Genomic DNA, 22502 nt, shown 5'->3' on the forward strand with positions numbered 1-22502 from the left:
CACAAATAAAAAAACCGAAGACACCCAGCATCAACAACAAAAAGGAATCACAACGATGGAAGAAAAAGCATACCATATAAAATTAATTCGTAGAAAATAAAATATCACCTTTGATTTGTGTTGCAAATTTAAAATGGGATCCAGGTGAAGATTCACTGTGGTTTATCACTTTACTTTTTTATTTATTTATTTCTCTTCACTGCTTCTTCACTTTGTTGTTGGTTTTACTGGACTTTTGGATCCACTAACACGAAGGTAAGTTGATTTTTCACTTCAGATTTTCACTCAGATGGACTTGACACCTTCACAAATCCCATATTGAGCACTTTTAAAAATACAGGGGTAACCCTAAGCCCTCAAGGGTTAGAATCAACACTTAGTTTTAAAAAAAAGCCCCTCTCTGAGAACTTCTGACTGGCTTTTGGTGAATCAGAATAACAAATTTTCAATGAAACACACATAAATTAGTTTCTTTTTCTTTCTGTGGCTTTTCTTCTTTTTTTTTCCACGAAAAAAAAAATTGTAGAAAAAATATTTATAGGTTTTTCGTGTGTTGTATGTTAATAAAATAAACACGAAAAAAAATTATGAATTTTTCTTCAAAGCTTTTTTGGATTTTTCGCCTTTTTCTCTTCACTTTTCACTGCCTATGAAAACACTTTTTTTCGTTTGCAAAAAAGAGAAAAACTGAGAATTTTCCGTGGGGAAAACTTCAATGTTCCACAATAATTGTCACATGTGAAACATTAATTAGCCACTGATAGCACTGCAAGAAGTAGGACCACTTGACAATGTGATGCCTTTAAGCTCTCCTTTTTAGCACTTGATTGGGGAGTAGCACGTGTTGCATTAACTTTAAAAAAAACACACTGCAAATCACTCACGAACAAGTGCAATAAGACAACAATGTTACAAATGCAAACAACACGGTCTCATCGACTGCCACTGCAATCACTGTGATTTTGCGGATAATGCTCTATGGAGCATTGGGCTACACGAGGTACAAGACAGCCTACACTTTCAATTCATTCACAAAATTTACAGATTTTAGGCCATTTGGATGAAAAAGTAAAACAAAAACAATTTCAAAACCGTCTGTCTGACACTATTCTCTTTTGGATCATCAATCCATGTGGAAAAAGAATTTTTGGCAGTTATCGTTAACATTTAAAAAACTGTCACTGTTGAAAACAGGGATAAATTCACCGCAATTCACAATTTTTCTTCTTCTTCTTTTCTTTTATTTTTTCTCAGAAATTGTAATGAAAACCTTTTGCGTCGTAAGAAATAACACTCGCAATTATTATGTATTGCCACTGAGACGATCGGTAACTGACTGAACGATACTACCACATCATCGAAATACTCGAGTGGCCTCAAGATGGAATGACGATGTCTGCACATATATTTTCCCACACACAACATACAAACATTAGAAGGCGCGCAATATAGAGTTGGGAGTGTGGGAAAGAGAGAAAATGAAATTATTTGCGTGTATTTGATGTTTAATTCTTTTTTATCTCCCCTTTTCTCCCTCTCCCAAAATACCACCATCTCCCTCTAACCACTGTCCACCATCATTGCATCCATCTCCCTCCAACATATCCCTCATCCTCTCACTCTCTGTCTCTCTGTCTCATCGGTTTCTTTTTCCGCTTATGCCTCCACTACATTATCACCCCAAAACAACGCACACACACGGCATAAACACGCAAAATATCAAGCCCAAGTACACATCAAACCACCAAACAAAAAAAAAAACAATCACCACCACATCCATCTGGCAACACCACCATCAACCCAAAAGGCACGTGTGTACGACACTATATCGGTGTTCAACGATCCCTCGCGCTCAAACAAAATAATTATCATGGTATGTTTGTCTCTCATCAGCTTCTTCCAAGACTAGCAACCTTTGGTGATTTAAAAGAAGCAACAACAACAAAAAAACCTAATAATATAATATAACGTAACCAGAGAATTATATTTCTCTCTCTCAGCAATCATGAAATACAATCTCACATTCATCAGCAAAAAATTGTAGTAAACAAAACACACACATACACATACCCCTCTCTGCGGGAAGTACAACAGAAAAAAAACAACATCAAAACAAGAAACCATTTGGGGTTAGTTGCCGCATACCACTGATTTTTCGCAGTGTAAATTAGGGGGGTTCACAGCAAACTTTTTTCTCCGAGTGCAGTGGCGCCTATATCCAAATAAAAAAAAAAACAGATATACCCAGAGAAACTACCTCACCAATTAATATGTAGTCCGAATTGTCTTTTAACGATGTGACAAGATATTCTCTCACTGAACGTGATGCACATTATTTAACATTTTACAGCTTTTCGGAGTCACTGGACCGAGAATTATGACAATTTTCACCAACTCCAAATTAGATATATTACCAAAAATTTGCACTGAGAAAAATATGGGATGTAGAACGGATTTCTATCAAACCAAATATTCAAAATCGGTTCGAATTAGACACTGAGAGATTTTCGAAAAAGTCAAACTAACATTCCGGAAATGTTTAATTTACCCTGCACTATTGATCCGAAATCGGTGTAAATATTATGCTTTTTAGGTGTATTAGGGGTTAAAGTTACCCTTTTCATGTTAAATTTACCCTTAAAAAGGTGTAAAATTAACATTAAAAAATTTTGATATAGTTTTAGACCTAAAAAGTCTTAGAGTTACGAAGAAAAAAAGTTAATCGTAAGTAAACCCCTTTTCTTTCTCAATGAGGATTTCAAGACCTTTCCAACAACGCCAAAGGACAATGGGCAGAAATGTATGGGAGCTGGTCTAACCCTTCGCCAGAGATAGGAATAGGTCCATAGATATTGGTGTATGACTTAACATTTACCGAGACCAAAGTAAAAAAGGACTGTCAGTCCTTGGGAAATTAATGATATCCTTCGGAAAATTCACAACTTTGACAATTGATTACTCGAAAACGACTTAACCGATCTTAATGAAATTCGGGACAAAGTCGATGTATGACTTAAGCTTTAAATAAATATTTTTAATTTTTCCCTCTGATTGCTCCATCTGGTAGCTCCCATACAAACTAGCCATGTTTTGAAGCCATCGCACATTACAGGGCAACAAAACGAAAACTTTTTTTTCGTTTAATGGCAAATCACAGGTATTTTCGGAGTTCTCGGTGTATCTTGAACTACCCCCTGGTAAGTAATTTTTTGCAAAATTATTATTCAAAAATTAATTTTAAAAATATATTATATAGTAGTGGCCAAAATAATAGGACCACTTTGTAAAGCTTATTTTTGTTTTAATTTTTGTACCTTTTTCCAACTTGTTGCCATAACTTTGATGTAGAAATCTTCAAATTATTAACATCGTAGAATAAAAGTTGTTTTGTCCGCTAGAGGTTTCTATATTGCGCAGAATACATAAATACTGAAATTCAATTCGGACAATAAAATAGGAAAATTGTCATTTATAGTTTCTAAATATAGCTTTAGTTCCACTTATTCGATGTATAGGTTACATTCATTTATTTAAATGAAAGTGGTCCTATTACGTTGTTAAAACAGAATTTCACTATTGACATATTCTGTGAAAAATAGAGACCTCTTGCGGCCAAAACAATATGTATTCGGCGTAAAGTAATTATTTGAACATTTCTACATCAAAATTATTTGAACAAATTGGAATAAAAAAGAAGGCAAAAGAAAAAATAATGGTTTTTGCAGGTGTGGTCTTTTTATTTTGGCCACCACTGTATATAGAAACAGCCTTGTCTACAATATCGGACAAAGAGCTCCACTCTCAAAAAGAACTCATGCAAAGAGTTTTCCACAGCATTTCATTCGTAGGAGGTACATTTTTTCGTATCTTTAGCATTGTATAACTCTAAAAAAAAATTAAGGACTTTGCTAAACGCTAAAAAAAAAATAAATGTCCGATATTGCAGGCTGTCCGAAATTAGGAACATTTTCTAGTAAAAAAAGCGTAAATTTCTGTTTTCAGTGAAAGAAATATTCGATATTGTTCTCTTGGTTAAAATATTACTGAAAACAAGACTGAAGCCCAGGGGCGTAGGAACGAAATTTGCTCACGGGTTAGGGGGGCAAAAATTTTCTTTTTTGCTTTTCAAATTTTTGAAAATATACTCATCCTTAATGGCCTCTACACACTAGAGAAATTTATGTCCATATTAAAGAGTTTTTCCTACAAAAGCGTAGGGAATTTGCTCCAATATGAACATAAATTTCTTTAGTCTGTAGAGGCCATAAGGAGAAGTGTAAATTAGAAGATCAAAAGTGGTCTATATTTTTTTATTGTTTAAATCGATAGATAAACTATCTTAGAATATACCATAAATATTTCAGAAACTTATCCGAAGTATATTTGAAGTAACAGAGGCGAAAGCAAATGAGCGCCGATCAGAATAAGCATGCGCTCGTGCGCACATCCAAAAATTTGAGACGTGTTTTCTCCACTTCTCATTTTTAAAATTTTGTCGAATTTGCGGGAAAGATTAAGAAAAAACTTATAGACCAAATGAAATGAATAAAGACTTTAGCATTAAATTCTCTTCTAGTTGAACTAAAAGAATTTATGAAAACTTATTCTTCATTTTTTTTTAGAACATGTGAAAGTCAAAATTATGTCCCAAAAACCTATCTTTTTTCAAAAACCTTGAAAAAAAAGTTCCGATTTAACGATTTTCTTCGGGTTTTCTTAGTTAAACTATTAAATACACTAATGGAAATTGATTTTTTTCTCAGATAAAAATTACGAACTATAGATTTTCCTGAAATAAGGGAGTAGTGCGTCGAGGCACTCAAGAAAAATTCAAGAATCTTGACCGTTTCCTTCTCCCCCAAAGAAAAAATCCGAAAAACAGCAAAGTTTTGGCTTTCTAATTGACACTCACCCCTTACTTCACAATGCATTAGGGGGGAGTCTAAATTAGGAGACTAAAAATTAACGTTTTTCTTTTTTTGATTTTACGCGATTTTTTCGCGATTTTTTCATACGAGAAGGACACAATCAAGTCTCTATTTTTTTCGAAAACAAAATATTACAAAATGGCTGTCTAAAGTACTTCACTAGAGCGTCTTGTCGCAGCACTCCATAATTAATGTGAAATGTGCCTGATAATTCTTATATTACTAATAAATAAATAATATTATAAAATTAAAATAATTTTCGATTTTCATAAGTTTGTTTCATATGTACAACCAATAAAAACTAGAAAAAATCTTGAAATCACGTGCTTCAAAATTTTTGATGTTTGCTCAAGTACATGCAAATTTACTCGACAGTCTTTGGCTTTCGTCTCTGTATTTTTGAAAATACAATCATTTTTATTAGACATAAGTTCATTAACAACGGTTCAAAAATCGGTTTTAATAAAAAAAAGAACGAAACCAAAAGGCTTCATAAATGTTTAAGAGTTGATCCTGATTTCAAATTGCAAAAATGTGTTATTGTACTACTCAAAGTTAAAATCTCTTGATGAATCTTGTATAGTTTTGATTAAAAAATATATATATATCAAATTTTTTTAAGAGTAAATGTGGCAATATTTTACCGAGTTTTGATTTTGCAGAAGAACAATGAACAATTTTAGCAAATTTTTAAACAGAGATTGGCCTTCCCTAAGGGGCGGGGGCAGAGACCGGTTGGGGGGGGGCAATGTACCACTGCCCCTCCCCGTTGTTACGCCCCTGCTCAAGCCCCTAAAACCCCAAGTCGCTGTCTCAAACCGTCTGGTTTCTTGCTTTCGTGACGACCTGGCTTTCTAATTCATAAAAATAACAAAAAAAATGTGCCCCATGGGGTGAAAAGTGAAAATGTTGAGGGGTCATAAAAATAATAAAGATTACTCTCTCTCTGTGGAATTCGGGCTATAAAATTAACTTATTTGTAAATATTACACACGCAACGCTTATGCAAATAAATATAAAAAGGAATACAAAACGAATAGTTGCCTGATAATAAGTCAGGTTATCAGAAATAATGAATTTTAAATGATTCGAAGCCAAAGTGCGTGCGAAGTGTAAAAGCTTTCCCCTAAATTTAATTTTTAATTTTTCTCCATCCAAACTCATTTTAAAGTTCAAAATACCTGATTTAAAATATCAAAACATTATTTTATATTCGAGAGCTTCATATCAAAAAGCACTCTTGCTAAAACAAAAATTCAACCAAACTTTCACTTAAAAGCTTTGCTTTATTTTTCTCACGTAATTCCCAAAAAATTCACGCAAGAAACTTATTCCCGGACAAACTTGGTGAATCTTGATTAATTTCCCTCCAAAAACATTCCCAGGAGCTTTTACCACCCCCTCACCCACATCCCACATCCAACCAAGTTCACCCGCCAAAATATTGAGCTTTACTTTCCACACACAGACACCAGTCTGGATTTTCCGCAATAAATCCGCTCCTTCTGGAGTGGCATCTGGAACATCCTAATTTTTTGGGAACGGAAAAGTGTTTCATATTCTCAGAGTGAATTTTTAATGTCCGAGAGTCAAATTGACGACACAGAGTGGACAGACCGGGGAAAAACTTTCAAGTACGTGCTGAAGATATACGGAAAAAAACGCAGCAGCCAAATAAAAGTTTTGACATAGAATTGACAAACACACCAGCAAAAACCTGCAAATTTAAGCTCCATCGTCGGGAATATTTTTTCTTTTTCTTTTTTTTTCGAAGGATGGTTGGAAAATCGCTCCCATTTTCTAACTCCCCCCACCAACTCTCTCACATATGGTTTGGTTGTGGAAGCAAACAAATGACAAGGATGGGGGATTTCATTAGAAAACTTCAAGACTACGTGTTTCGAATTTAAGGAATCTTCTCCCAGTGAAAATTTTCTATAAGAGAAAAATTCACACAATTCGCCTCCACAACACTTTTCAAACCCCCATCTTTCTCACATAGGGAAGACCGGGACAGAATTAGTCAGGGGTAGCATTAAACCGTGAAGTGTAAATGATCTCAAGAAAGCATATTGAGCAAATTACTATAGTTATTCAAAGTAATTAATGTAAGTAGTCTACTCTATAATAACACTGACTTTGGAAATTTTGAAATTTTACACTGATTTTGGATCAATTCTGCAGGGTAAAATTAACATTTTCGGAATGTTATTTTAACTTTTTGGGATTTCTCTCAGTGAAGGAAATCTAATAGGGACACTGAGAGAAATCCGAAAAAGTTAAAATAACATTCCGAAAATGTCAATTTTACCTTGCAGTATTGATTCGAAATCGGTGTAAATATTATGCTTTTTAGATGTATCAGGGGTTAAAATTACCCTTTTCATGTTAATTTTACCCTTAACCCTTTAACGACGAGACACTTTTTACGGACTGAAAATCAACAATAAAAATTAAACTGGGAAACATAATCAATGATAAGTTTTACATCTAACCTTGGAAAGTCCAACAGAATTTGATTCGGTGTATTTTAAGCTTCTATGGACGATAGGGACAAAAATAGCCCAAAAATTTAAGTAATTTTTCCGACAATACCAACGAATAATTTTTTCGCTTTAATGAAAAATATTACGTATGAGTATTGTAGTTTTTATTGCCAAAAGGGTTTTGCTGCAAAAAAATTGGAAGTATGAAAAATAAATAAAATCAATTATGAATTCGAGAATTTAAAAATTCGCCATTTTTTAGCTTAAATATTTACTACATAGCAAATAGCTAGAGACTTGCAAAAAATACATATTGTAGATCCCTTCAACCTCCTAGTTTACAATTATGTACAGACATAAGAAAAAAATAACATTGGGTAGTCAGGAAAAGTTATTTTCTTTATGGGACACCGGTGTTCCAATCGTCCTTAAAGGGTTAAAAAGGTGTAAAATTAACATTGAAAAATGTTGATATATTTTTACACCTAAAAAGTGTTAAAGTTACGAGGAAAAAAGGTTAATCGCACTCCCGTTTTTTTCTCAATGAATAGAGACATAATATTTCAAAATTTGCGTAAAAAATTTATAGGGCAGACTGGGGCAAAATTAGTCACGGATGGTACTAGTCATTGGGATGTTTCAGTTTGCCTTACAAAGAAATTTAAAGGAAACCATATTTTTATTGAAGAAAACACCTCCCTTGCTATTCTTTAAAATTCCTTCATTTGCTGAATAATTTTTCCCCTAGTCCCCGCTAGGGTACAACGGGGTAATTCTGAACAGAGTCTAATTTAGAATATTAATATTTCTTCATTTTTTTTTCAAATTAGTAAAAGTCCAAAAGTACAAAGAAGTGTTCTACTTTTCCTCTTCACCATCTGAAACACTGAGAAAATGTCAAAATTCAAATTTAGATTCTGTCCCAAATTACCCCACAGCACCACAATCAATAAAGAAAAAAAAACAATCGAGAGCTTAGAAAAACTTTCTCAGAGTTTTATTCACTCTACCCGAACTTTTTAAGCAAAAACTTTGCATAGGAAAAATTAAGAACAGTTGCGAGCGCCATCTATTGAGTTTTTTTTTATATAAGTGGCTTGCAATGAATTTCCCATTTGAGTGAAACGCAGACAATTTACTCTACATAGTCAGAAAATTGGGAAAAGCTATTAAGAAAAGGATCGCTGCTGTCAGTGGATTTTCGGTTAATTACACAGGTCTACAATTTTTTTTTTTTAATTCTTAAGAATTATTAGTTGATTATTATGCTATTGGGTGTTCTGATTTATAAAATGACTTTAATTTTTTTCAATCACATCGCAATTCTGACAATTTATTTTTTTTGCCATTTAGCTGTTTTGTTTTACTTTATTAATTATATCTCCGGTTCTAGTGAACGGAATTTAAATTTTAGATATCCGTTGGAAAGGTAAAGAGTGACCCTACAATATTATATTAGTACATGAAATCTGTAAAACCGCCCATTGAGGGTGATATAATGAGGTTTTCCTAAAAAATCTCCAAAAAAATGCTTTGGACTGAGGTTTTAAAAAAATATTATATAACAAACTAAACCCGATATTTCGGTGCTCTCTTTGGGAGAACATAGAGGGTCCTTGGGGGTATATATTTGACCATAGAGACGCCTCCTGTGAATTCTCTTAATGTCTCATTTATTGAACTTAGTTATTTTTGAAAATACAAAAATTCTGTCTTATAGCAAATTGTTCTAGGGATTTTTGAGATTCGATTCTTTAGAGTCGGAAAATTAATTATGATCAGACCAGGTAAAAGAGGAGTTAAAAACGACGCCTAGATTGTGTGCCCGATCAACAAATGGGATGGGTTGCCCATAGATAGTGAGAGGAACTGAAGGAGCTGCTAAGGGCTTCTTAGAAATTAAAAGAGCCTGAGACTTTTTGGGATTGAGAGCTTAACCATTAGAGAAGTCCAATTTCCGACACAAAGGAGATTGCTGTTCACATGAGCCAATACAGCCTGAAAGTCGCGGAAGGGTCCCCAGCAGCATAAATTCGCATATCATCAGCGTAAAGATGATACGAGCATTGAAGCAAAACTGAAGGCAGATCATTCATAATCATTTATAAATTTTTCTATAACACAGTTTCATTATTTAGTTGATTTTGCTCCAAATAAAGCGAAAATCTATTGATATTCACAAATTTTAATTTGTTAATTTCTCAGAAAATTAAAAATGTACCTTTTCACCATCGAATTTTTCATTGATCGACTATGTTTTCCAATTAAAAATACAATAAAGTGACTGTTGTTTATTCGTTTTGTTTAACATTTATGTCATATTTCTGGCTAATTTTAGTTAAATTAAGTGCTAATCTTTATTGTTAACGGTACGTGAAGTTTTCAAATGAAATAATTACCTATTTCGTGAACAAAAAGGGTTTTTCTGAAGTGTCTGCAAATACTTCAATAGGAAACACTGGAAATATGATTTTTCTAAAGAGATTTTCTTATTGTTTTAGATGGGAAAAGAGAAAAGACCAGGAATAAGAACAAATCCTGCACTCAAGAGCAACTCAACAAGGTTTTGAAAATTGAAAGCCTTTCGTCGCGGTTTCACTTACATTGTTTGTCTCCAATTAGAAAGTTTCTCTTGTCTCCATTTGGATTAATATGTTTCCAATAACAGCATTTTGCACTCGTGTACTTTTCTTGTATTTAAGAAGTTTTAAAATTATATTTAAAAAATTTTCACTAAACAGTAGCATTCTAGAAGAGTCAAGGAGCAAATTTATGCAATTTTCTTCAGAAAAAAATTGAACTCAATGTGTTGAATCTTCTGTTAAAGTTAAAGCGTCTGGAAATGTTTTTGAATTAGGACATTTACCCTAGGAAAAAATATAAAAGTTTAAAAAATATAAGCTTTGCAAAGTGATTCTATTATTTTGACCGCCACTGTATCTTGTGGATAAACTTTAACTAGGTCCTTGCAACTAAAGATAAAATTCGCATTGTTTAAAGGTTTACTGTATACGGACCATGCCTACATTCCCATAATACTCGTATCGTAATGAATTCTATTAACAAGATCAAAAAAATTTCTCTAAAAATAAGTCTAAGTTTCCCCACCCTACCCTATATATAAAGCTCATTATTTTAGTAGATGTAGTAGATGTTAAGGCAGAAAAATTCAAGACTAAACCCTTATTTAATCCACCCCCAGAAATTCCATAAGGTTCTCCCTCGTGAGACACATTAAAATTCAATAAATAGAATGCAATATTAAGTGAAATTGATATACCCAAAAGCGACATACATAAAAATGTTACGTAATTTGGAGAAAACGGAGAAAATGTGAGACGCAGAAAAGTGTTATAGCGTCGGAGAAAAAGTGCAAGAACAGAAAATGTTAATAAAAAGCGAGAAATTACGCGTTTTCGTCTCTTGGGAGAAAAGAAAAAACCTCCAAGACATCCACATTTTCAGACACCAAAGGATACATTGTCTAAGGATTAAAAATAATTCTTGAAAATTTTTTGTGGAAAATGGGTAGAGGGAAATTTTTTTTTAAATAATAATATTTTTTTTAATACGTAATAAAAATCTCACTTACAGACGCCACACAACTCCTTTTTCTCCTCCACCTTCTTTTCGTGCTTTTTGCGTCGCTATATATGCCACAGGGATTTTCCCCCCAAAAAAGTGGAAAAGCTCTCTCTCACACTTCCCCCGCTTTTTGATGTAAAATCCCCAAATGTCTAGCACACAGGGATTTTCCCTTCACAATACACCAAACCCTTTTTGGCCAAAAATTTTATCAATGAATTTACGCAACACTTCCAATTTTCACCAAAAATTTTCACCACATTTTCCAGTATTTCGCGGAAAAAAATATGGCTCTCAATGGAGCTTCTCTGCTATTCTTTTCCCCCGAAAAAAAACGTATTTGAGTCTTCTTTTTCTCAGCAATATTGCTTTGATGAAGAAAAGCGTGGGCTTTTGTATTTTTCACCCATTAATAAATCTAACACGGAAATTTTCTCACTTTTCTACTTTTAAAATCACTTTTTCAAACACTTTTTACTATCTTTTTCACCGTTTTCTGCAAGTTTTTTCAGATATTTTGAGGTTATTTTTGTGTGAATTTGAGAGACAGCCAAGTGAAATACGTTCGACGCCTTCGAGGAGCTTTTCACGTAGAACGGCATGGAAATCACATTGGGTCTCACAACAAAAACATCGCCCCCATAATGGTGACGCGCCACACATTTTCGGGCGTTGCGATTTGTTGTGATATGCGCGATAGAGTTCTCTCGTACCAAAACATAACCTCAAAATGCGCATGAGCATAAACGTACACTATTGTGACGCTTCAGCCTCGACTGTATCCCCCCGATCCCCTACCATTCCCTCAAAGTGGTATGAGCAAAAGCTCTACCATCCACCCCATATCCCTCCCCCCCCTCCCAACATCCCCTCCCGTCCCCCTTCGTCTCACCATCGTGACGTTGTCGTCTTGTTTTGACTATGGATTCGCGCGCCACGAAAAGCTCCCAACACCGACACAAACTTCTGCATTAGTATTTGTAGTCAGATCCTGCATCAACTCCCAGTCTCTCCCCAATTGAGCTTTTCACCCCATTTACCATCCACCCCCCACCCCCTTCTCAAAGCTCTCCCCAAACTCGTAAATACGACAAGGAGGCGGCAGTTGTGGCAAAACGAAATTCTACACTACAATTATGCCACACATACACAAATACTTGGACTAAATTACACTACTACGCCTCTATTGAGTAACCCCCCCCTTGCCACCATTTCTCCCCTGGTACATCGTAAAAAAAGCTCACTTCCTGTTTGTAGTGAAATTGAATACGGGTAGAGGTACAATAATAAAAAAAACGTGGGTGAATGCTTTTTCTGCTTCCTTTGCATTTTCACAACACTCCTTTTCATCTCACTTTTCACGCGGCTAAAGGTGTGGATACTATTGCAAAATAGTACGCTTTTCATTGTCCTTTTGGATTACTCTCATAGAGCTTTTTTCTTCTAATTTGGCAATGGAAATCTAAGTGGGATTCGATCTCGCACAACTGCAAAAGTCAAGCCAGTAGGGGAATTCTGTAACGATATGACAATGTCATATGACAAATTTTCATGGTGAATTCTGAAGTAGAAAAACGTTCAGGCCCAGTGACTTTGATATCAGCTCTGTGAAGCTCAAAATCGGATTTTCAATTAGTTCTTCTGAAACTTAACACATAAAAAAATTCAAATGTCATATGACATTGTCATACTGTCCCCATAAAAAATCCTCCCGAAGGAAACTTCAACATCGGATTCCCTATAGAAATTTCACCAGGTACCAAAGGCATTTTCTCCTACATGTCTCCAAGATTACCTATCATAAGGACTTCGAGTGGAATTGCTCTAGAAATTACCCACTAAAGAGTGGAAATTTCCTAAATAGATCGTAGGGGTTTCCATTGGAATTTTCTTCTTTCGGAAAACATGGTAACTTCCTAAAGAATTCCAATGGAATTCCTAGAGAAATTTCTATGTTCAATTTCGATTATCGTTCTCTAAGATTTCCCATCGAAATTTCAATATTTCCGTCAGGATTTTTCTCCCTAAAATCTCCGACGATTTCAACGACGAGAATTAGGGTGCAATCTGGAAAAATTACTCCGTCGAGGTGTCGACATTTTCCCTGAAAAAATTCCCTCAGAAAGTTTGGCTGGCTCCCAGTGAATTCTCGATGAATTCAAAGGGAAATTCTATGGGGAAGTATCTACCGGAATTATTGGGGATTTAAAGGGGAAACTTCCTGCTAGTGATTAGGAAAATTCCCTGGCCATTCCTAGAGGATTACGCCCAAATTTTCCAAGGAAAAGTTTTCGAATTTTCCAGATCATTCCCGAAGAGTTTCCAAGGAAATCGAGGGGAAAATTGTCCTTGGAAGAGGAAAATTCCTTCCGCAGATATACATATGACAATTCCGGGGCGAGTTCAGAGGAAATTCTGTAAAAGTTAAGCTTATACTTCGGGCGAGATAATTTTCTGGTTGCAAAGTAGGGAAATTCAAGCAGCCGTGTGAGGGAGCACCATACATATGAATCATCAACTGTGTAACAAAAAGGATAAGGTAAAAGAGGCAAAAAATTTAAGAAACCTAAAAGAAAAATATATAGGGTCGAAGGAACACCTCTTCGACAGAGAACACCTATTGACACTTTTATCAAAATGTTGAAATTATTTAATATGTCTAATAAAATGTAAGTAGTATGACGTTTTTTCTGTAGTATACCTATTCCTATAAAGAGAAATCTTCGAATTTCATATCCTAAATGGTAAAAAGTAAGGTTCCAATAGGTCCTGACACGAGTTCTTAAAGTGTCAATAGGTGTCCCTTTCACTCTACAAAGATAAGAAATAATTAAAGAAAAAACAAAAAGGAAAGAAAAAAATGCGGAGATTTTTTTTATGGTTTTTCCTAAGAATTATCCTCAAGTCTTTCCGATATTTCCCGAAGAGTTCCCAAGGATTTCTTTGCGAAAAGTCCCCTAGTTTTTCCGATCCCTGACTTCTTCAGGGGAGTTCATGGGTATATTCCTGGGTAAAATCTCTCAGATTTCCTTACTATTCTTGTAAAGTTTCCCAGGATTTCCTTAAGAAAAATCCCCGTTTTCCTGTGCCATATTACTGGGGATTTCTCAAGGACAGCCTGAGGAATCTTCCCCTTCGAGGTAGGGAAGATTCCCTAGGAAGTTGCGTTACATGCCAATTCAGCTTTGTTACTTGGCCTCTCCCTACTATTCCCTAAATACCCGTTGGAGAATTTTCGGTGACACTTCTTGAGAATTTTCCTATGAAATGGTGCACATTTTTTAAGTAAGTGTTATAGAATACCCTACCAAGGATCTGTTCACTCAAGAGCAAACGGTCTTAACAATTACACATTAACCCCCAAAAAACAAATATAAAACGCATTAAATTTGATACTATATATACCCCTAGCAACTTTAGAACGATACGAACCATAGTTATCTATAATTTTTTTAGGAGGCAACTCAGTCAAGTGGTAGAGTGAGTAGACTACTAGCTCTATGATACAACTGTCCCAGTTTCGAATCCCCTTTAGGTCATCTGCATTTTTAGAATTAAGTATTCCAATTGTATCCAAAGAGCTAATACTGCACTTCATTCCACAGAACATGAAACTAAAAACCCCATCCCTGTATGAGAAAACAATAACAATGGATATTCTGAACTCCCCTTGCGGGAAGCCCTAAGTTCCTTTATTGAACGTTGTATCAGCGTTGTTGTTCCGTTGAACGATTTCCCTAATTCCCTTGCTATTCTAATGCATACGCGTTGCCCTCCCGAAGTATAATACTTAACCGTAAAAGTTGTACTCAAGCCAATATACTGGATTTTTCGCCCCAGAATAAGTATTTGCAGCTATTGTGTAGGTAATCTGTTCGTCTGTCGTGAATATTTCACTACCCCTAGATATTTAAGGGGTGAATTCGTCACAATATTCTTATCGCAATTCTCTAACTCGTTCACAAATTCAGAAACAGTGGAAAATGGGGCACATTTGAACTGGGGTATCTAGGGAGAAGTTGGACACTTTTGACCGTGGGACAGCGTTGAAATTGATAGTTTAGCTTCTCAAAAAGGAATATTTGAGAAGAATAAATCATTTACGATTACTTGACCAATTTATTACCGATTAAGACTAATATAATCGGATAAGAAAAGTCAAAACCTTTCCAAAAATTCCAAGTTCAACCAAATCAGTTGCAAAATTTTGCCTTCTAAAGTGATTGACCTTTGATTATGAGTAATTCAAAATGACGGATTTTCCGGTCATATGTATGTTCCGACAAAATATTGGCCTAGGGTACCACTAAAGCTATGTTTTCGGATTCCGAAAATCATTGAAAAAGGTTGTTTCAATTTTGAGAAAAGTCAAAAAACAAGGTTTTGGTGGGTTTCCGGGGGTGATGTCAGGGGGAAAAGGACAAAAGATCGTCCAAGTTAATATCCACTTCTGGGGGGTCATCGAAAACCAGAAGTCGATATCTCTTACCGTTTGACCTCTAGCTCGGGCACAAGCATAAGGCCAAGTAAAAAAATAATTTCCGAAACAAAATTATTCAAAAATTGGTATTTAACTGATTCATTACCGATGAAGACCGATGCAGCCTGGTTGTCAACTACTGAAGATAATGCTTTACAATATTAGCTTTTGTGATTTCGTCAGATCGCGCCCAAATTTTGGATTTACACGTTTTGACTACTCTTTATTTTATTGGGGTCACCGAAGACCGGAAGTTGATATCTTTTGCCGTTTAAGCTCCACAACGAAACTGTTCCACGCTTTACAGATGGTACTACAATAGACTCTCGGTTATCCTTGGACTCTTCATCCGGATAACATAAAATAATCCATGAGACAGTTGAATATTCAAAATTTTGTTGACATATGGTTCATGTTTTGAAGGTTTTGTTAAGGCAAATGTGCTCTAATCTACAATGTTGCTTTCTAACTATGTCTTTTTAGGAACGTACGCGTACTCAGGGAGAATGTTGCTTCGGTCAGATAAGGATTCAGGTTAGGTCCCGCTCTTACGGATAAGGGAGAATCTACTGTATCTCAATATCATATGAATGTGTCCAACAGTGGCGCCATCTATTGACATAAGAGAGACCGTGGCAAAATTATTTAAGGGTAGAATTATACAGTGGAAAGTTATTAGTTATCCTTAGAATGAAAATTGAGTAAACTACCATTCATTCAGAGTGAATAACTCCCCCTCCCGCTATTCATTGAAATATTTATCAGTCTGGCTAATTCTGTCCCGAACTCCCCTATAAACCTTTTTTCTGGAATAGTTTCAAATTTTTGGAAGCGTTGTGTGGCACTTAGCTGCAATAAAGTAGTCTGCGAAAAGTTGGACTGTAGAAAGTCGGACAGTTAAATGTCGGACACATTGAGAGTCGTTCTATGAAAGATGCAATCGTAACAAATAACGCATTGTTGCGCGTCAGTAGCAAAAAAATGCTGACATAAAGCAAACACACTTAGAACAGTCTCATTTTGAAGAAAAAAATTGCTTATGGCCCCGGCACACCTTTTAGATCAGGAAAATTTCATGAAGTCGAAATTCGAATTCCTTTCTTTCTCGCATCCAATATGTCTATCTCATTCTCTTGTACTCTTCTTCTTCTTTTAAACATCACAATAAATTCAATTTAGCTCAATCGAATTTGGCATGCGAAAGAATGAGATAGTCATATGCAAAAGATGTGAGAAAGAAAGGGATTCGAATTTCGAATTTATGAAATTTTCCTGATCTAAAAGGTGTGCTGGAGGAGTCATTATAAAATCGAGATGTATCATAAGTGTCCGCCTTTCCAAATTTTACAAAGATGGCCAAAAAGTGGGAAAAAGTGGCAGATAAGTGGAAAATCTTAACCAAAACAAGATATTTTTTAATCAATTTACCCATTTAACTATCAGTAACGCATTAAAATAAGCTTCCGGGAAATTTAAGTCCACATAGAATGTTTGCATACTTCCAGTTTCCAAAATATTTGATTAATCCACATAGAGCAAGTATCATTTATCGTAAAAAGTCTGAGCAGAGTTTCTAAATTCACAAAAGACATAAAAAGGACCCCCGACGCCCCATAAACAATTCATAGACTATAAAAAAAATTGTCAGACTGCAGTAGTTTTCTGCTCCGAATATCCCTTGAGAAATTTTCTAGAGAGAGAGAGATGAGAGGGAGAAAGGGAGAAGGGGAGAGGAAAATCATGAGATACGAGAGTTGTGCAGCAAAAGTTGAGTGATAAATTCAATTTTGATTATTGAATGCATCTCAAAAATGTAGACACTTTCCCCCCTCTCAGATCTGGCACTCTGTTTTTTTTTTTTTTTGGCAAATCGAATCTCTCCCCAATATCAGGAGTAGATTCCCTCCAAATGCTCTCAACTACATTGACAGTGTCCCCAACACGGTGTGTGGGACTGTCTTTTTCCTGTGGATTCTGGCCTTACGACGGGGGCGCTAGAGCGAGATGTGAGAGACCTACTAATACACCTCCATTGTCCCCAATTATTTTTCACCATAGCACCATCTCACTCCGGCACTAGAGCCCCCTTTTTTTTTACTTCAAATGTTCCCATCATCATCAAAAGTCTCTTCGTAGGAGAACCCAAAGTGTCGCTGTATTTGAACGTGCATGCGCTCTTATGAGAATCTTTCTCTCAGTTCAGAAAAAAAACAACACTACACACATATATACTACACCCATGCATTAGTAAATACTACATTGAGCTACCACACTCTCTACCGCTTTACGTCTTGCTGTTCCCTCGCCCTAAATTCCCCACGACGGCGAGTGGTCGCATTCCAGGTCAATGAAAACTAGGGTTGATCAATAATAATGTAATTGCGTAGTGTTATTAAATAACACAACACACACAGTGCTACAATTACCTGAAGGTGTAACAAAAGTCGTTATCAAATTGACATTTTTTACACCTCATTCAGTCCACTTTTGAGATTGACAGCTGGTCATTTCCTCTCTGTATCGTACGAATTCTCCCACCCCTTCCTCCACATGTCACATCCTCAATTCCTCTACATCCTCCACGGAGCTTTCCCATGCTTCTCTACTTCCTATTAGAATTATTTATTTATTTTCTGAAAATCTCATTTGAAACATCTTTAGTTTTTTTTGTTGTTATGCAAAATCCACAAAACGGTTAGAGTTAACGATTTCAGATTTTCGAGGGACCCCCTATAAAGTTGACCTTTGCATTTGCATGACTAAGGCGACCTTCACCTTTCTCCTACAATCTTATTTTCAATTCTATAAAGCGGTGTGCAGACTAGACGTTTAGCCCAGTTCCCGAAGGTCTTAAAATCTTAAATAGCGAACAATTTTATTGCTCTTTGAGAGCCTAATAGGTCATTTGTCTTTAATAATCCAGTTAAATTTTTAAGTTAAATTTTTCAAAATATTGTGATTGATAGGAAAATAGAGTAGTTGAGCCTTATGCCGAAAATAGACACAGGCTGATCCTGGAGAATACTCAGCTCGAAAAATTTTGCGGTAAAGGATCAACCCAAATTATCATGCACTGAAGATTTTGGATCAAGGATTAGCGTTTACAGCGTAAATTTCTATTAAATGTGCACACTTTGATCGCTTGAAGACTTCTTAAGTGCAATGTCAAGGATTTTTTTTCGTACAGAAAAGAGCACTCTGACCTTCGTATTACTCCAATTTTAATGCATTTTTAGATTTTGCAACATTGCGTACCATTACTCTATCCCTGTGTCTATTTTCGGCTTTAGGTCTGAAGCCCGTATAAGCCTCACTGACTGGAAGTAACACACAAATCGTCAATCCCTGCGAGAATAGAGCAGGAAACATTGCTAACTTCTTCCAGGATTAAACCAGGGACCTCACCCTACCTTGACGAATGCACCGGAACTGCATTGACGACTTGGAACGTTACTGTAACGCATTGCGTTCATGCTCATTATGTTGCTCTTGCCTTAAAGGGTAAAACTTGAAATTCCGGACAAATCAATCTAAAGTTCAAGCCTTAATAATCTAGTTAAAAATCAAGATAATTTCCTCTGCTTTAACAGTGGTCCATTCGAGATTTTGGTAATTTCGAGATTTTAGCTGTTGTGGATTTTACTCATTGGAAATCTTGGCTTTCCGAATAATGGCCTGTTCGGAATTATGACTTTCCGGGTTTTAGCCCAATTGGAATTTTGGTTTTACGGGACTTTGACCTTTCGAAATATTGACCCATTCAGGATTTTGAGTTCCCGGGATTTTTTCCCATTCGGAAATTTGATTTATTGAAGATTTTGGTCCATTTGGGATTTTGGCTATTCGGGATTGTGACTTTTCGGGATTTTGACCGATTCGGTATATTACAGCTTATCAGGATTTTGGTACATTCAGAATTTAGGCTATTTGAAATTTTAGCTATTCAGGATTTTACCTATTGCGCATTTTGACTTATTCGAAATTTTACATTTCCGGAAAATCGACCGTTCGAAATAAGAGCTTTTCGGAGTTTTGGCCTTTTCGGAATTCTTACTTTTCGGGTTTTGGCCCAATTGGAATTTTGGTTTTACGGGACTTTGATTTTTCGGTATTTTGGCCCATTCAGAATTTTGACATTTCGGGGTTTCAGCCCATTAATAATTTTTGGTCCTTCCGGAATTTCGGCTCATTCAGGATTTTGACTTCACGATATTTTGGCCCGTTCGGGATACTACAGCTCATCGGGATTATGAGCCATTTGGAATTCTGACTCTTCGGGATTCAGGGTTTAGTCCATTCAGGCTTTGGATTTTTTAACTTTGAACCATTCAGAATTTTTGTTTTTCAGAATTTTTGATTCATTCGGGATATTGTCAAATTGAGAATATTGGCTATTCGGAATTTTCATCTAATCGGGATTTTAGTCCGTTCGGGATTTCAGCTTCTAAGGATTTTGGCTCATTCAGCATTTTGGATTTTTGGAGAATTTTGACTTTTCGTGATTTTAGTCTATTTGGGATTATGGCTCATTCGGGATTATGGCGCATTTGGGATTATGGCCCATTTGGGATTTTAGGATAGTGCCATTTCTGGATTTAAACGATTCGGGATATTACAGCTTATTGGAATTTTGTTTTATTCAGAATTTGGGCTATTTGAAATTTTAGCTATTCAGGATTTTGGTTCGTTAGGGATTTCATCCATTTAGAATTTTGTGTATTCGGGATTTTGGCTTTTCTGGTTTTTGGCCCATTCATAATTTTGCCCTTTCAGGATTTTGGCCCTTTCGGAATTTTGACTTTTCGGTAATTTCGCCCGTTCGAAATATTACATTTTACCGGGATTTTGGTCTATTCCGGATTTTGACTTTTCAGGATTTTGGTTCATTCCGGATTTCGACTTTTCGAGTTTTTGGCCCATTTGGAATTTTGGCTTCTGGGGATTTTGACTTTTAGGATAATGGACCATTTGGCATTTTGGCTTCAAAAACTTTGGTCTTTTACGGATTTCACCCTTTTTGGGATTTTGACCGTCATTTTGTAGGAATTATGCAATTCTAGAATATTTTGAATGATAATAGATATTTTTTTCAAGTTTTGAGAGACTTTTCAGGACCCTAAATTGGTTTATGTGGAATTGCATTAACATTGTCCAGAATTCTAAATTTTATTCTACAATTTATGAAAAAGTTATTGCATCAATGTAGTTTGGAGGTTGGTTAGCAACGCTACAACGGCGGTGAACGGCATTGATTTCACTTTTCAATTTGTTCTCACACTTTCGAAAAGAAAGTGTAAATCTTCTGAAAGATTTAGAAAATATGTCTAAAACGATAGCTTCACCAAATGTGCTTTCAAGGTCAAGTCTTTAAAAAGCTCTATTAAGCCTATTACTTAACCGATTTGAATGATTATGGATTCACTTGATGGGCCTTGGATTCCTAGACACATTTTAACCGGTACAAATGTTTACAGTTTTCGAAGTTCGTTAATTTCGTTCTTTTACGAATTAAAATTTTGATTGAGCGGATCGACTTAAAATATCTTTCAATCCTGAATAAGTCCGAAGAATTTCAAATTGGTTATAAACCGGTAAAATCGTAAAAGTTTATTGCAATAAAATAGTGAATTATTCCAGGTTAAGAAGAAATTGATAAATGAACCATTTTGGTAACTTGAATTACGTTAAACGTTATTTTTGATCATAATTACACTATTTACTGATCGAAATGAAATTTTTCATTGTCAATTTCAACTTTTATAACAAACCATTAATCCTTTTCAAACTTTTATTGAATTTCTTATCATCAATGTTCATTAAATTTAGCTCAATATATTATATTTTTTTAAATATAGCTCTTGCTATAGTTTATGTTAAAAATTAAGTTTAATTGATAGTAAAAATATTTAAAACCATTAGAACAAAATGATTTTCTCATAGATTCACACATGACTCCGTACTTAAAGAGTCAATACTCTTTCGCATGTGAGAATAGTAAATGTAAGTACGTATAAACTTTAAAGCATATAAAACAAATTATTGTTCTTCCCAGTATCATTCTCTTCTTGGGAAATTCAGCCTTCAAGTGTTATGATTTACACGTGTTGTGATATATAAAATTCCTTCAATTTCATGTACTTCGACAGTAGAAAAAAAAAAGAATTTTCAAGAATGCCTTTATCATGCTTGACTTTATCAAATGTTATCACCTGAAGAAAATTTACGATTCCATTGAATTTTTTCCCCTTCCAAATAAAAAACCCAAACAACAAAATGAGCTTTATATCAATTTTTTTCTTACTTCTAAACTCACTATCGCCAAATTCTTGTCACTCTGCTTCTGCGACAAAGTGTCGAGAAGACAAGCTGTGGACAGGAAGTTATGATGATTTGCGTTGACGTCAACTTTTTTTTTTCGAGGAATCCCCCCGCGCATTTGTATTTAGCGCTAGAATTCCTTCTGGCACTGTTGATAAAAACATCCCGGAAAATATGAAAAAATGCCACAAGTGTGCAGTTTTCTCTTCATTGCTCAAAGTCAATGGGAATAGCAATATATAATATATAATCTCTCTAAGGTAAGAAACCTATTGACAAAACGGTTTCAGATAGCGACTTGAGGTTTTCGAAGGACCCACCCCTTCTATTCCATTGGTAAACTTGACTTTCATTTCCCCTCCTCACTAAATCAGAGACTGGAAAAATTCCTGCCTTAGAACAGAACTGGGGACTTATCGCCATCTATACCGATCGACTGTACAAAAGTAATTGTTACAAGTCAACTGCTAAAGTGCATCATTTCTTCTCACTGACTTTCCTTGTTTTCAAATTTTCCAGTTAAACAATTCATTCATAAACGGCATTTCCGTTGAATTATGCCTTCTACCGTTCTTTTTTTTCAAAGTCAAAGATCAAAAACGCTCTCCAGAGGGTATTTCTTAACCGATTTAGACAAATTTTGATTCATTTGAAAGGTCTTGAAATTTCGGTCAAAAATAAACCAGTGCCAGTGGAAACTGAGTA

The 22502-nt window shown here is 35.3% G+C and overlaps 1 protein-coding gene across 9 annotated transcripts in view; it reads right to left on the minus strand.

The window, feature by feature from the left end:
- The window catches only part of LOC129806091 (insulin receptor substrate 2-B), a 326272-nt gene that overhangs the window by 279523 nt on the left and 24247 nt on the right, over positions 1 to 22502 (minus strand). For 2 of the 9 annotated variants that reach the window (XM_055854429.1, XM_055854427.1), the window contains exon 1: positions 109 to 1762. The exons of 3 other annotated variants lie outside the window; for them this stretch is intronic. The gene's annotated coding sequence lies outside the window, so the exon portion shown is untranslated. Of the gene's footprint in view, positions 1 to 108; positions 1764 to 22502 lie in introns of those variants that run through there. 4 more of the 9 variants (XM_055854424.1, XM_055854430.1, XM_055854431.1 and 1 more) reach the window with 4 other exon arrangements.

The sequence above is a fragment of the Phlebotomus papatasi genome, chromosome 3 (genome assembly GCF_024763615.1).
Source record: "Phlebotomus papatasi isolate M1 chromosome 3, Ppap_2.1, whole genome shotgun sequence".
NCBI lineage: Eukaryota > Metazoa > Arthropoda > Insecta > Diptera > Psychodidae > Phlebotomus > Phlebotomus papatasi.